This window comes from Zalophus californianus, chromosome X (genome assembly GCF_009762305.2).
Source record: "Zalophus californianus isolate mZalCal1 chromosome X, mZalCal1.pri.v2, whole genome shotgun sequence".
NCBI lineage: Eukaryota > Metazoa > Chordata > Mammalia > Carnivora > Otariidae > Zalophus > Zalophus californianus.
In genome coordinates, this window is record NC_045612.1 from 85,180,516 (window position 1) to 85,192,507 (window position 11,992).

At 40.1% G+C, this 11,992-nt stretch overlaps 1 long non-coding RNA gene across 2 annotated transcripts; it reads right to left on the bottom strand.

Annotated features, from left to right (window-relative positions):
* Positions 1–231: 231 nt before the first annotated feature.
* On the bottom strand, positions 232–6,977 carry LOC118356544. 2 transcript variants are annotated; one of them, XR_004819839.1, is made up of 5 exons: positions 6,956–6,977; positions 2,653–2,763; positions 2,134–2,378; positions 1,705–1,768; positions 232–341 (listed from the first exon to the last, which is right to left on the bottom strand). It is a non-coding gene; the product is annotated as an uncharacterized LOC118356544 (long non-coding RNA). The 2 variants fall into 2 exon arrangements; XR_004819838.1 differs by lacking the exon at positions 232–341 and adding an exon at positions 938–999.
* Positions 6,978–11,992: the final 5,015 nt, after the last annotated feature.

Sequence of the window (11,992 nt, forward strand, 5' to 3'; positions counted from 1 at the left end):
TCCAAATACACAAAGGCCTTTCAAAACTAAACATTAAGAAAAAAAGAATGGAATTTAAAAATGGGGAAAAGAGCTGAAAATATACGTCACCAAAGATACAGAAAAGGCAAACAAGCATATGAATAGGCACCATCATCTATGTCGTAAGGGGACTGAAATTTAAAACAATGACATACCCCTATACATCTACTAGAGTGACTAAAATAAAAAAACAAAACAAAACACAAAAACAAACCTGATGTACAAAATGCTGATAGGGGTGCGGAGCAACAGGAACCCTCATTCATTGCGGAAAGACGTGCAAAATGGCACAGCCACTTTGGAAGTCATTTTGGCATTTCCTTACAAATTTAAACACAGTTTTATCATACGATACAGAAATCACATTCCTAGGTATATGCCAAACTGATTGAAAACTTGTGTCAATAAAATCTTGCCATTTGCAGCGATGTGGATGGAGCTAGAGTGTATTATGCTCAGCAAAATAAGGCAGTCACAGAAAGACAAATACCATGTGATTTCACTCACATGTGGAATTTAAGAAACAAAACAGAGGAACATATGGGATGGGGGAAACAGGAGGTGGACGGGTGGGGACAAGCCATAAGAGACTCCTAAGGATTGAGAAAAGAACTGCGGGTTGGTGAACGGAGGTGGGAGGGGGATGGGTGAAATACGTGATGGGGATTAAGGAGGGCACTTGTTGTGATGAGCACTGGGTGTTGTATGTAAGTGATGAATCACTGAATTCCACTCCTGAAACCATATTACAGTGTATGTTCACTAACTAGAATTTAAATAAAAATTTAAAAAGAAAAAAGAAAAAGAATTCAACCTTTGGAGTCAAACCTGGGTTCCAGGGGCAAGAGGAAATTTGTGAAGGTGATGGATGATTTTATGGCACTGACTGTAATAATGGTTTCAGAGGTGTATAGTTACCTCCAAACACATCAAGTTGTATGCATTAAGTAGCACAGCTTTCTGTATGTCAGTCATAACCTCAACAAATCAGTTAAAAAAAAAAAAGAAAACTTATGTCAACACAAAAACCTACACACAAATGTGCAGCTTTCTGTCAAAACTGGTCAGCGATTAAGATGCCCTTCTCTAGATGAGTGGATAAACGAAGTGTGCTATTCCATGCAATGGAATATTATTCAGGGATAAAAAGTCATGAGCTATCAAGACATGAAAAGACACGAAGGAAGCATTAATGCATTTTGGTAAGGAAAGGAAGCCAGTCTGAAAAGGCTACAACTGCCTGATTCCACCTATATGCTATTCTGGAAAAGGCAAAACTAGCAGTGGCTAGCAGTGGTCCAATGTAGCGGGAGTTGGAAGCGGAGGGTGAATAAGTGAAGCACAGAGGAATTTTAGGATGATGAAACTATTCTGTTTGATACTGCAATGGTGGCTACATGACTTTTTGCATTTTCAAAACCCACTGAATGTACAACACAAAGACTGAATGTCAATGTAAACTACGGACTTCGTTAATAATTATGTGTTAGTACTGGTTTATTAATTATAACAAATGTATCACACTAACGCAAGATCTTAATAACAGGGGGAACTGTGATGGGGGCTATGAGAATCCTCTATGCTATCTGCTCAATATTTCTGTAAATTTAAAACTATTCTAAAAAACAAAGTCTCTTAATTAAAAGAACACTGAGCTGTTTGTCATATTGACATAATACTCACTTCCATCCCAGAGTGTGCTGGCATGTCCCACCTCACAAGGAAGTAAGCCCAAACACAAAAAGGCCTAGAAAAAGAAAGGGAATGTAAGATGAATGGAGATTTTCGGTAATACGTTCCCAGAAATCCCTTCAGTTTGGCAGCATCTTTGAAGCGTCAGCCTCCCCATTCCTACTTAGCCTGATCTAGGACTTGGCCCGGAATGCTTCTCCCAGTCATAGATCTAGTCAACACTGTAGATATCCCCCCCTGGCTCCGCCACCTCATGCCCCCATGCCTCACTGCTTGGTCACAGGGCCACAGCTTATGCAGTTGCTGTCATGTGTCATGCTCTTCCTCTCCCACCTTCATCTGCGGAAATCCGACTCATTGCTAAGACCCAGTCGATATACCATATTCCCTGAAGCTTTAAACCATTTCTTGACACAGCACCTGCCACCTTCCTCTGCCTTTCCTTGACATTCCAAACCTGGGCGATAGCATTTGACACATCAGTTGCTCTTCTCCACATAATCTTTGTTCATCTCTTTCTCCTCCCATTAAGTCATCCAGCCTCCCTTTTTTTTTCTCTCTCTCTCTCTCTCTGCAGAAAAAGAAACCTCAATAGATGGAATGGATAGCAGTCAGGAAGTAGCTGAGGCTCATGATGTTGAACCGAAGGGTCTCACAACGTACAGCTGAGGAAGAAAATAAAATGAGAAACATAAAGGCAAGAAATTTTAAGGTGGTTCAGAAGAACAGGAGAGAAAAAATGAAGATGAGACATTTATGATATAAGCAATATTTCCAAAACTGAAGAAATACTTCAGCTTTTGTAAAACCACCACCACCACCACCACCACCACAACAAAACCAAAAGGAGTCCCCCAGATAAGCACCAGGGTTAATAAAAAGGGATCCACACCAAACACTACCCTGGAAAATGTCCTGTTTCATAATTTGCTCACTCACTCGGTCAAGTGCTTTGGTCTTCTTCATCCTGAATTTCCCTTAAATCTGGAACCCATGGCATTTCCCCTCTTCCTTGCAGGCAGATCAGCTGAGGGTTAGAAATGGGAAATCCTGTAAGAAGAAAGAAAATATATAGTTGGTTAGGCTGGGAACAAAGTACTGCCAGATTAGTCCCACCCAGTGGGTAAGCAGAAACAAGATAGGAAGAAGAGAAAATATTCAACGAGAAAGACCAAAGGAAAGGCAGACACCATGTGAGAATGTTTAGGTTCCTACTATGTCTCCAGGCAAGAAGCTTGTCAGAATAATACTGGAAATACAACGTAGTAAACAGATATAATCGAGTGTTACAAGTGCTATAATCTAAGCCAGAGACAACACACAGACTGGCAAAAATGAGAAAAAAGTCCAGTGGTTCTCAAATGCAAGCCCTTGGACAAGCTGCGTTAGGACTCATGTGGAGCTTCTAAAAACACTTTTCTGGGCCCATCAGCAGAAATCCTATTTCATAGGTCAAGAGTGGGGGCTGGGAATCTTTATCGGCATTCACAAGTTCACCAGGGCCACGCAAAACAAAGACATCTTTCCATTTATTTGTGTCTTCTTCAAGTTTTTCATCAATGTTTCATATTTTTCAGCATACAGCTCTTTCACCTCCTTGGTTACATTTATTCCGAAGGATATAATTGTATATAATTTGGTGATATTGTAAATGGGACTGTTTTCTTAAATTCTTGCTCTCATACTTCATTGTTAGTGTATAGAAACATAACTGATTTTTGCATATTGATTTCTGTATCCTACAAACTTTGCTGAATTTATTAGTTCTAACAGAGTTTTGTCTCTTCAGATGCCTAATGCAGGCTAACTGGAAGACTTGACCTTAAGGGTACAGCCGGGAAAGTTAGGATGTTAGATACACAGTCCGGCCCTTAACAGGGAAAAACTGAGAGCTGGGTGTTTGTGCCTACTCACTCTACTGAGCCAGAGGGACCAGTCACTGGGAGTGCCTTTCTGCCCATGTATAATCATTACTTATATAATTTTATGACTTTAAAAAAAAAGATTTTTTAAAAAAAGATTATGTGACATGATAGCCAACAGGTATTAACTAACACTACAGGTATTAACTAACACTACAATGGCAATCATATGGCTAGATATAAATGTATAAAATCCACATGTTGTCCACCGTAAACTTACATCATGTTATATGTCAAATATATTTCAATAAACTTAAATAAATGTACTTTTTAAAAGCTGAGAGAAGGAGCGTGAGTCTATGTTTATAGAGTTTGTTTTATTTTCCATTTCTGGTTCTCTTTGCTCGCTCCTCTGGATTCAGGTTAACATCTGGTGTTATTATCTTACTCCCATATAGCTTTGCTCTCACCCGCCTCCTTCGTGTTTTTATTGTCAATTACATATCTGTATGCTATTAGCCTACAAATAAAATTTTATATAGATTCTTTCATGCAATTCTTTTTAAAAGTCTTTACAGAGCAGGAAGATATATTTAATTTATACTATCATTTATTATTGCCTACGCCATTACCTTTACCGACACTTCTCGTCACGCAAATTCAAGTTACTCTCTAGCGTCACTTGCTTTCCACCTGAAGGACTTCCTTTAGCATTTTTTGTAAGGTGGCTCGGCTAGCAACAAATTCTCTCAATTTTTATTTATCTGGAATATACTTAAGCTTCATTCGCAAAAAGTAGCCCTCGCTCTCTCTCTCTTTATAAATATATATATTTGTGTATATATAAAATATATATGTATGTTTCTTGGTTCAAGATTGGTTTTTCCTTTCAGCACTTTGAATATATTAGCACAACGCCTTCTGCCCTCCACTATTTCTGATGAGGAATATTCTGCTAATCGGCTAATCTTATTGCAGGTCCTGTGTAGGACCTGCAATTTTTGTCTTGCTGCTTTCAAGAGTTTGTGTTTGGTTTTCAAAAACGTTACTCTGATGTGGTACATAATCTGGGTATGAATCCCTTATTGAATACATTTACCTTCTTAGATGCCCATGTTAGTTTTCACCAAATTTAGGCAATTTTCAGCCACGCGTTCTTTGAATATTTTTTATGCTCCTTTATTGGTCTACTCTCTTCTAGTATACCCCATTGCATGTATGTTCATATGTTTGATGGACATGTAATGTTGAATGCGCATTTCCCTAAGGCTCTATTAATTTTTCTTTATACTTGTTTTTCTCTGATTTTAGGATTGCCTGATCTCTACCAATCTCTCTTCAAGTTCACTTTCTTACTTCTGCCAAAACAAATTTACTCTTGAGGCCCTCTGGCGACTTTTTCATTTCAGTCATTATCCTTTTCAAATCCAGAAGTTCCCCCATTTGGTTTCATTTTATCATTTATCTTTCTGGATAGTCTCTATTTGGCGACATTGTCATCACGCCTTCCTTTATTCCTTTCAGCATAGTTTCCCTTAGTTATTGGGCCAAATTTGTTATACGTGCTTTGAGGTCCCTTTCTGCTAGATCCATTTCTGGGTCCTCCCACAAGCAGTTTTTGTTGCCTGATTTGTCTTTTACCCAGTGCATAGGTCACACTTCCCTATTTCTTTCTGGGTCTTACAATTTTTGTTGAAAACTGGGGGATTTGGGCACTATATTGTAGCAGCTCTGGTGTTGCTACAATATAGTAGTTGCTCTGGACCTGCTGTTTTGCCCATTTATTTGTGTAGTGATGTGGCTGGACCAGATTAGTGAAGTCTATTTCCCTGCAACGTGCAGCTTCCGATGTCACCACTGAAAGGGCACGACCTTGGGCAGGCACACAGTCTCCCTGACTCCCCTTCTCCCTCATGGGTAACTGTGGTTTGGGCCAGGAGGCTTTTCAGTCTCTTTTCCTGATAGTTTCATTAAGCTTCTGGATAGACTGCCTCGACTGGTCTCAATTCCAGCTCTTAGCCTCCATTAATTTCCAGCTGATTGCTTTCCTTTTATTGACAATGCCCTCCCTGGGCAATGAACGGATCCACAGTCAGTTCCTCTTAACTTTGGGACCCTTTGCAGGGGTAATCTTTCAGGTCACTCTTTGATGCCTGCTCCAACTCTAGGAAGACTCTTCTTAGGTATCTCTTTCCCTCCTTCGCTCTGTCAAAATTCCAAATGCCCTACCGTTTGGCTTGTTACATTCAGAGCTACCAGCCCCCTCTTAAAAAGCTCACTACCAAGATCTCCATTCTTATCAACAGTACCCTTAGGCCTGCACTTTCCCATGCTTTTCCAAATAAACTCAGTTCCCTTCAGGACAGTCTCCCTTAGAGAGAGCTACGGAGGTCTCTGGAGTTACAGCCTGCCTTTCCCCTTGGGCAGCCCTGCCTGCTGCTCCAGAACTAGTAGTGGGGACGGTGGCTCTCTTCCCTCAGAGTGATACCCCTGCTGTACAAACAACACTCTGGGCCAGTCTAGTAGCTCTCGATCTTGTCAGCTTTACTTTCCTGGTGTGGCAATTGTCTTATAAGCGAGCTGGGGCAAGGGTGATTAGGGCCCCGTAGTCTCAGCCTGTCACACCTGGAGTCTATCTTTGTCCTATGAATCGGGCCAGGTGGGGTAAGGGGGCAGCAGATCTCTCACCCGCGCTTGCCTGGAATAGAATTTCTGAAACGTAGCGCTGAGAATGAGGAGAAGAAATTCTGGCAGCCGGCCTCTCCCTCAGAGAAGCGGTAGCTCTGGAGTTGGGGGGCGGGGCACGGGAGGGGGTGGGCAGGAGAAGGAGCTCCACCTTCTGAGCTGTAGCTACCCAGAGTAGAGCTTCCATCATACTGAGCCAGGGGGAGGAGGTGAAGAGACAATGTGTGGCTCAAATGCCACAGTCTCTCATGGTTCTTACCGAGATTTAGTACATTTGCATGAACTAATGTTTCTCCACTTGCTATATACTCTTTGAACAGTTGCTAGAGACTTTAAATGATTGTTTTATAATGTTCGCAAGTTTGATATTTTTTCCCCTCTGGCAAATCATCTGTGGAGTTCCTCACATCATTCAGGAATTGCTTCTCTTTTCCATTACTTTTTAAATATTATTTTTATTATTACATTATATTATATTATTATCATATATATTATTATGTTATTCTTATAAACATGCATTGTTTTAAAAGAATTCAAATAGAGTGCTTTTATATAAAAGGAAGCAAAGGTCGTCCCCCAGCCCTACTTATCAGGGGTAGCAATCTGCTAGTATGTTTTCATAGGTATATGTGTATCGTATTACATTCAATACAAGCTGTCAGAAGTAGAATCATAAAAGGAATTTGGAAAATTACCTCTCTCACGCTACCACTGAATACATTTCTCCCATTTCCCGAAGCCAACAAATACTTCCAACTGTCAGATTAAAAAAAAAAAAAATCAATCAATCGACATGCATCTGCACATAAAATTTAGTCAGCTGAGAGATGAATTCGATCCACTCTCCCAGTGGAACCTTTAACAGAGGTCTCAGAAAGTGACAGGTCAGGCAGAAACAAAATTCAAATGCAGGAAATTTGAATAAGAAAATTAATATGCTTCTTATTCAAATAGAGAAGAAAATACAAACTAAATATGTATCAGATCATAAAAGAAATCTTAATGGATGTCAAAAAGCAGGCATTCCATACATTACAGTACAATAAAAAACCAACAACAAAAGATAGATTTAATTGCAAGAAGAAGGGCTATCTACCTGAACAGATGCAAATGCCTTTCCAAGAAAATTCTCAGGTCAGGAGAAATCCAAAGCAGCAGTTACACACTAAAAATACACCACAGGCTTCCAGTTATGGAATGCATAAGTCACGGGAATAAAAGATACAGCATTGGGAATCTCGTCAATGATATCGCAATAGCGTTGTATGGTGACAGGTGGGAGCTACACGTGTGGCGAGCACAACATGAGGTTTAAACTTGTTGAGTCGCTATGTTGTACACCTGAAACTAATGTAATATCTGTGTCTCGATTATACTCAAATTTTTTTAAATATAAAAGTACATAAACCATAGTAAAACACAACCAACAAATCCTGTGCAAGTTAATACCAAGACGACTCAGAGTAAACTTTGCAGCCTGAAACACATTCACTCCAAAGAAAGACTGAATATACGTGAAAACATTCCAATTAGGAAGCTCGACGGATACCAACAAAATAACTACAGAGGGCATTAAGACACATAAAGCAGAAATTAATAAAAATAAAATAGCAATCTATTCAACCAGTATCTGGTTCCTTGAAAAGACAACCAAATAGAAACACGTCTGGCAAACGTGATGAAAAATAAGAGCAGAGATATAACTGAACCACTATCAGGAATTAGAAGGGAGATTTTGCAGTTCCTTAAAAAATTTTAAGAACGTTTGTACAAATTGATACCAGTAAATTCTAGTAACATAATTATTGCAATTGGCCTAAGGAAAAGAAACCCGAATACAGCAGTAATCAATAGACTGAAATTAGTAAAGAAAACAAAGACTCCTAAAAAGAAACTATACTAGATATTACCAGCTAACTATAGTACAGCTGATTATTATACAGATAATTACCACATTATATAAATTGTCTCATTGCACTAAAAAATGTGAAGGCCACCTAAATTATTTTCCTAGTTTAGCATAACCCTGATGCCAAAACCTGACAAGAGTAAGTCTCAATTTAGAAAATGGATGGCACAGTCATTAAAACAGGGGGATACTGATGCAGAAATAGACCAATAGGTCAATGTAACCGAATCTTCCATGCGTATATGAGAATTTAATTCATAATAAGGCTGCCATTTCAAGTCCATGGAGACAGGCTGCAATTGAGACATCTGTGGCTATCCATTGGGAAAAATATAAACGTTCTTTATATTTCTATCAGTTGGTTAAGCGTCCAACTCTAGATTTCAGCTCAGGTCATGATATCAGGGTTGTGAGATCAAGCCCCATGTCGGGTTCCACGCTGGGTGTGGAGCCTGCTTAAGATTCTCTCTCCCTGCCCCACCCCACCCCACCCCACCCTCCCTCTCTAAAAGAAAAAACAAATCTATCTATCTATCTATCTATCTATCTATCTATCTTGTAACAAAACATTCACGCACAGACAAAAACATCCCAATTGATTAAATGTGCTTACCATGAAAAAGAAAACCTTAAGGGCGTTAGAAGGAAAATTCAGGTTGTTTTTATAATACTGGGTAGGAAAGGCCTTCTTCAAACAATACAAAATGTGGAACATGTAAAACTATTCAGGCTGGACTATCTGTATGATAAAAGAAACCATGATCAAAGGTAATAGGAAACAGAGTTCCACCTAGAAGATGACAGCTTAAGAAACTTCACAGACACACTCGCCAGAGAAACAAGCGAAAGGTAAGAACTATCTTAAAAACAACTATTAAATGTCTCTGCAAATTGTCCTAAGAACATACGGCAAATAAGGAAACACTTCCTCAAAAAACCAAAATCTACTAACCTAGGTAAAAACAGTGAGAGCCTGGCATTTGAACCATGATCTGCTCCCCCCCTCCTACCTCTCCAGCTCAGTTTGATGTTAGACCCCTCCAGATAGGTATCGCCAGGAAGGCGGGGCTCCCTCTCCCCCTCAGCTCCCAACTATTAGTTACCCATAGCTCACCAGTAAGGGCAGGCCACCAGTATTTGCCATCCTCCCATTCCAAACTGAAGAGGTTAAATTCTTAATGAGTGAGGCCGAGAGGTCAGGGGCTTTCTTTCTCCAATCAGTCCCCACTCAGACGACTGAGAGGTTACACCAGCCACAGCAGGCTGAGAATACTGCAGTCCTGGTTGCCCTTGCCCCAGTCTGACCACAGGACAGAGGTTCCAAATATAAGCAGTAAGCCTAGAAGGACCCCCCCCCCCACCCGCTACTGCCTCACCCAGAGGCCAGAAGAGTGGCTCAAAAATCTTTCCCAAGGAGGAGAAGCAGCCCAGAAGAAAGAGAGCTCCTAAGCTCTCCCCCCAAGCTCTCTGTTTATTTGAAACAGAGTGTGGGAAAATTGAAGCCTAAGAGAGTTCTTGAAAATAACGGCTCCTCCAAATGAAGAACAAGGAACAAAACCATAGGCCAACTATTTCACCAGAGACAACCAGGGATAGAGGCAGCTAAGAAGAGGCCTCTCGGGGGCGCCTGGGTGGCTCAGTTGGTTAAGCGACTGCCTTCGGCTCAGGTTATGACATGACCCTGGAATCCCAGGATCAAGTCCCATATCGGGCTCCCTGCTCAGCAGGGAGTCTGCTTCTCCCTCTGACCCTCTTCCCTCTCGTGCTCTCTATCTCTCATTCTCTCTCTCCCTCTCAAATAAATAAAATCTTAAAAGAAAACAACTCAGAGGCAGCTAAAGGATATTCCCACCTGAAGTGAATCAGATCAGAGTGTGGCACAATTTATGCCACCAGGGCATTGTTGAAAACAATTAAAAAATAAATTGGCAATTAGTGGAGCCTAACAGGTGAGTGTCACAACAAATGAGGTAGACAGCTTGGCAGAGAGATCAGAGGAGGAGACAAAGAGAGCCCTGCGAAAACTCCCGTCATTGCGAGTGACTGTGTGTACACCCAAGTCTGCACTGACTGGGGAGTAACAACGAAGGCTTCATACTTTGGGGTAAACAGACTTAACTAAAATAGCCACATCACTAGACAATTAAATAAGCAAATAACAACAAAGTCAAACCCCTGGGAAGTGGGGGGGGGGGTTGGAAACTCGACCTGAATCCAGAGTGCTACAATATACTACCTAACTGCCCAATTAAAAAAAAAAATGGGGCTACTCAGAGAAGCAGGAACGTGTGACTCATTTACAGAAACTAAGACAAGCAATAGAAACTGCCTGCGAAAGGGCAGGTATGCTGGATTTAATAGAAAAAAGTCTTCAAATCTGCCAATATTAATATGTTCTGAGAATTAAAGGAAATCATGCTTCAAGAAGTAAAAGAAGCTACCATGACATTTCTCATGAAACAGAGACCAGCCATTAAAGAGATACAAGTTATAAAAAGAACCCAGTGGATAATTTGGAGTTAAAAATGACATTGACCAAACGAAAGGTTTACTACAGGGGCTCAATTATAGATGGGAGTTGGCAGAAGAAAACACAAAATGGAAAACAGAGATTACACAATGCTAAGAACAGAGAGGAAAAAAGAATGAAGTAAAAGGAACAGAGTGCCCAAAAATGTGAGATACCTTTAAAGGCAGCAACCTACAAGTAATAAGATTACCAAAAGAGGCCAAAAAAAGGAGTAGAAAAAAATGAATCACAGACCTAGTACCTCTGAAACAAATAATACATTATACATTAAAAAAAAAAAGAAGATAGTAGGAAGGGAATAATGAAGGGGAGGGAATCGGAAGGGGAGATGAACCATGAGAGACTATGGACTCTGAGAAAAAACTGAGGGTTCTAGAGGGGAGGGGGTGGGGGGATGGGTTAGCCCAGTGATGGGTATTAAAGAGGGCACGTACTGCATGGAGCACTGGGTGTTATAGGCAAACAATGAATCATGGAACACTATATCAAAAACTAATGGTGTAATGTATGGTGATTAACATAACATAATAAAATAAAAAATAAAAATAAGTGATAACTAAAAAATAAGCTAAGAGGGTATTTGTGAGGATCAAGTCATGCATACGGAAGTGCTTCGACATCCGTAAAGCTCTGTGCAAATGTAATTATCCTACAGGCAGAGTGGGGTTCCAGTTCATCAGGCCAAAAAACAAAAAAAAAGAAATAATGACGAAAATTTTCTAAAAATGTTAATCTACACAGGCAGGAAGGTCAGAGAATTCCACGTACTATACATATGAAGAGATCCATGCCCTGACACATCATAGTAACAATGCTGAGGGCCAAAGTCAAAGAGAAAACCTTGAGAGCAGCAAGGGAAATGATCACTTACACGGTAAACCCATTAAGATTAACAGCAGATGTCTTATTAGGAAAAAAAATTAAAATGGAGTCCAGAAACAGGGGGGTGATATATTCAAAGTGCTGAACGGGAGAGAAAAAAAAAAAGTCAACTAAAAGTCTTCTATCCTGCAAAACTACCTGTCAAAAACAACAGCAAAATAACAACTCCCAGATAAACAAAAGCTGAGAGAATTCAACTGCTGGAGACCTATTTGTAAGGAATAGGAAAAGAATTTCTTCAGGCCAAAAGGAAGCAAACCTAGATGTAAATTTAAATACCCATTTTAAAAAACAAAAAACACTGTTAAAGGTAATTATGTACTTTTTAAACAAAGTATAAATGCACATGTTTCCCTCTCTGTTTTAAAAAGCGGTTTTAGGGGCGCCGGGGTGGCTCAGCGGGTTAAGTGT